Here is a 4,940-nt window from a genome sequence, read left to right on the forward strand (position 1 = left end):
AGTGGTACTTAAAAAACACGCCTCGTAGTATCAAAGACATTCTCCAAAATTAAATGTTTTTTTGTTGTCTCCTGATGTCGAATTGTATCGACCAGTTTGTTTTGCTGAAGTTACTGTAGTGGGAGTGGATTTGCGGGATATGTTGCAAGAATGAAGAATGGCTCTTTTCGTAATTAGAAGGTGAACCTAAAAAGTTTATTTGGGAATAAGATAGAGCCACTCCTCATTGACATCTCTTTTTACAAAAGTTGTTGAATGTAAAATTAGCTGACTGTTAGATTGATCGTAATGAACAGTACGACATAGCTGACCTCACTCCTTGGAATTTTTTTCCTTTGGGGCTTTACAAAAGATCATGTCTGCATTCTGTCACTACCTTATGATTTAACAGAATTGAGACATGGAATTGAGGAGGCTGTTGCTCCCATTATTCCAGACTTATTAACCAAAGTGTGGGAAGACTAGGATTTTAGGTTGGATATGTACCATAAAACTAAAGGTGCACATATTGAACATTTGTAAGGAAAACTAAGTAAATAGTCTAAATTAAACTATTACAATACACCATTGACACTGGGACATTCATTTATGGACACCCTTTACAACAGTTATGGCCTAGGTGCCAGTCATCACTAGTAGCAGCAGGTGTTGTACCCAGCAGTACGCTGGGACTGCAGAGATTTGCAATGGTCAGTGACCTAGCTGACGCAAGATTCTTTGTCAGCTTGGTGGCATAAAGCCAAGCCAGATGGTGATAGAATATGGCTGGTGCTTTGCGATGCTAGTGATAAATGCATAGGCTACATGTCAAATCTTAGGCTGTAGGAGACTGGCTGGGGTGTCAGACAATAGCACCCATGAGGTGGCTTTGCATCAGCATATCTTGTTGGAAGCCCAGAACCATAAAGACTTGCCAACAGGTATTAGACCAGCGGCTTAACCCAGCTGGTGGCACTGCTTGATGAGCTGCTCATTTGACTGATAGACTTGCGCAGAAATTGCGCTGGTCTAATGCCCAATGCCAAAGGAATGATGCTGCTGACTGAATTTGGAGTGTTTATACACTCTCAGGCTGGGTGTGGTGTTACAGGTAGTAGGTTTCTGTTACATACTTTGGTCTGGAAATAGTGCATTGTGCTGCAGCATTATTCGAAACAGTCAGTGACTGATGGGGGAATGCATGAGTACTATTACAATACCCTGCTGTAGAGCTACATTTGTAGCCAACCCGCACATCATTTGGATTGTTGATAAAGCCAGCCTGAGAATCAGGCTACAACACAGATGAGTGCAGATTGTATACAGCATTATCATGGATGTATCGATATATATTCCTTTGGAGACTTGAAGAAGAACAAATGTTGCAAAAATTGCTCTAAATGTGGTAAAAGTGTAAGTTAATGCAGATGTAATGGAAAAAATAGACATGTCATGTGTGATGAAGTATTAGTGCCGTGCTGCTGGACACAGTCATGTCTATTAAATATCTAGGCACATCACAAAATGACATGAAATGGCAGGTCAGTTGTAGGGAAGGCGTTCTAGAAATGAGCAGATCATCTATAAGGAGACCATATACAGAACACTTCTGTGATCTGTTATTGAGATCATTTTTAATTGGCCATGTGAAAAATAAAACAAAGTGGGATACTGTTGACAATTCAACTGTAATGTGTGCCTCACATTTTTAACCACAAGTAAGACCTGGTGAAAAAAAGCTGTAATTTCTGACACAGGATGTCTGAAACCAAAAAGGGAGTGCCAGGTAAAATAGCATCTGTAACTGCAAAAGCACTTGATCTAAAATAATTAGTCATGTTAGGCAGTATGACAATTAAAATGAATGTAAAGGGTTTGGCAGAAGAAATTGCTAACCCACTAGAGCATATTTTGAGTTGCTGCATGTTATATGTTTGATTAAATTCAAATACATGAACATAAAAACAATAAGACAAAACAAACTATCTAGCAGACAGTTCTTTCTAGTGGTACATATGGAAAAACATATTACCAGCATGCAGTCATTTAAAAAAGGTTGTGGACTAATCCTTACTAAACAGAGGGTTAGCATTATCTACTGCTGACCCCCTCACATTATGCTGACACTTAATAGTGGCAGTTTTAGGTGGGGGGTGTTTGATCTATAGTAGCTTAAGATATCGGTAGAGGTTGGGTGTGAACTACTATGTATGACACTGTCAACCTCAGTAAACAATGAATGCTTTTGCATTACACTTTGCTTTATGTTGTCAGTTGGTGGTTGTTTTCATTTTTGCTTCATAGTCAGTGATGAAGGGACCGGTTGGTAGGACATGTTCTGAGGCATCAAGGGATCACAAATTTAACATTGGAGGGCAGTGTGGAGGGTACAAATCGTAGAGGGAGACCAAGAGATGAATACTCTAAGCAGATTCAGAAGGATGTAGGTTGCAGTAAGTACTGGGAGATGAAGAAACTTGCACAGGATAGGGTAGCATGGAGAGCTGCATCAAACCAGTCTCAGGACTGAAGACCACAACAACAACAGTGAGTGAAGAGAGAATCCCGGTCCATGACTATGACCCTAACAACTTCAGAAGGGATTGGCAGTCCCTATGTCCATTACTCCAGTTAAGCTTTCGCAGGAATGCAGAACATAGATGTAGGCTGCTAGTCCTCTGAGAGGGAGGTACGGTTTTTTCCCCAATTCCACTCCTCTCTCTGTGGGTGGTCCAAGTTCTTGCTTGTTTACACCACGACTGACTACCACAGCAGTGTTCTTTGCGTGGTGTCTGTAGAAAATTTACGCTTGAGATGAATTTGATGATTACTAAAAAACCAGCTGGTAACTGTGAGGATTCCCCTGATATAGATTCATTAAGGTGGCAGCTGTGCTCATATTTACTTAAAAATAAATTTTATTATCATTAATACAGTACTTGATAAAAATTTATGATTTATTAAAGTCAGGATAGTACTGTGTCGACAAGGAATGAATCATATCGTGAGTTTCAGGCAGTACAGTTGCACTGTTGTGCTAAACTAATTACATATTCTTGCTATGTATGAAAGCGTGCAATCAAGGGAAGTCTGTTTTTGACATTAATTTATTCTGAAGATTTTCAACATGAAATAAAAAAATCTCCAGAGTGAGGTTCTTCACTCTAAAGAAGTGTGTACACTATTGTGGACATCATCAGTGAATTAAAACTGTGTAGCATACCAGGACTAGCATGCAGACTAGCAGATTGAAGTGATGAGTTACGCATGTTGATGGTTCAGCGTGTGCTGTTACGTTCCAATGACTTTAAATTTCCTGGAGATAACTGTTACCCCTTTGGATACAATGTATGAGGTGAGGTGGCTGTGCCTTGAATACTGTATTTTTGTAACACTCAAATAGTGGCCCGGATGCTGAATACTTCTGATATCACTTGTCGTGGTTTTGGAGGTCAAGCATTAGTGTGCGATGTGTTTTTGTTGAAAAGATCGGTGTTTACATGTGAGTTATATTCATCTATTCTCATACGAGAAGCCAAAAAGGGATTATATGCTGCTGGTCTGTTGTTTGTGGTACTACTTCACATATGGAAAAAACGAGTGTTTCATTGAATTATTTACAGCAGCAATTCTTTTGTTTGTAACATCAGTTTTTACAAAGACTAATTGTGTCTTACACTTTTCCCACTGATTTGGTAAATACATTAACACAGCAAGTTTGGTAGGATAATTCTTGATGTTTGTCACCAATTGCTTTTTTGAATGTACTTGAAATATTTAAAACAAGTTACATTGAAATGAAAATTTTTATATCTTGTTATTGCATTACATTCATAGCATAGGCCTAAGTGAAGTTTATTGGATATTACCTTGTCCAAAATTCATGTGCTAATAGAGATGAGTAGTGGGTGAGCACTATGTGACAACACTGTCTCTGGCTAAAGTCCAAAACTACAGAGTGGATGTAAATTGGAATGCTGTCTGGTTTGCACATGTAAAGTGAAAATAAGAGTCCATTTATAATCGTGATGTTTATTTGACAGGTAGTCGTATACTGCACACTGAAAAGCCATTTGTTGAGTATAAAGCATCTGATGAAAGCATTGTAAGTGTATGCCAGTGAACTAACTAAATCATAAACACATCATGTCAGAAAATTGTACAGCAGTCAATCACAGTGTAGAAGACATATCAACACACTAAATGCTTTGGCAGTTGCTGCAGCCAAATCACACCATGTTTTGGCCACTGTGCTAGTGTACCACATGTAGTGGGTTAATTGTGAAGGCAACATTGAGAGCGTAGAGGTACACCTCAGTAAATTAGAAATGAATGCAGCAGTTTATTCATAAATATTGAGAATTGCAAGTTCTGTAAGCGAAGATAATCTATCGAAGTTCAAGAATATTTGACAAATTAAAGACTGTAGTTTTTTTTTTTTTTTTAATGAAGTATAAGTAATACTATTAGTTAGAAATGTATGTACTGAGAAATACAATACTTCCAGAATGAGATTTTCACTCTACAGCGGAGTGCGCACTGATATGAAACTTCCTGGCAGATTAAAACTGTGTACCGGACCGAGACTCGAACTCGGGACCTTTGCCTTTCACGGGCAAGTGCTCTACCAACTGAGCTATCCAAACACGACTCACGCCCCTTCCTCACAGCTTTACTTCTGCCAGTACCTCGTCTCCTACTTTCCAAACTTTACAGAAGCTCTCCTGTGAAACTTGCAGAACTAGCACTCCTGAAAGAAAGGATATTGCGGAGATATGGCTTAGCCACAGCCTGGGGGATGTTTCCAGAATGAGATTTTCACTCTGCAGCGGAGTGTGCGCTGATATGAAACTTCCTGCCAGATTAAAACTGTGTGCTGGACCAAGACTCGAACTCGGGACCTTTGCCTTTCGCGGGCAAGTGCTCTACCGACTAAGCTACCCAAGGCAAAGGTCCGGAGT

The 4,940-nt window shown here is 39.5% G+C and overlaps 1 non-coding gene across 1 annotated transcript; it reads right to left on the reverse strand.

Annotated features, from left to right (window-relative positions):
* Nucleotides 1-4,550: 4,550 nt before the first annotated feature.
* On the reverse strand, nt 4,551-4,625 carry Trnas-uga. Its single transcript has one exon. It is a non-coding gene; the product is annotated as a tRNA-Ser (tRNA).
* Between the last annotated feature and the right edge of the window lie 315 nt (nt 4,626-4,940).

The sequence above is a fragment of the Schistocerca piceifrons genome, chromosome 2 (genome assembly GCF_021461385.2).
Source record: "Schistocerca piceifrons isolate TAMUIC-IGC-003096 chromosome 2, iqSchPice1.1, whole genome shotgun sequence".
NCBI classification, from domain to species: Eukaryota; Metazoa; Arthropoda; class Insecta; order Orthoptera; family Acrididae; genus Schistocerca; species Schistocerca piceifrons.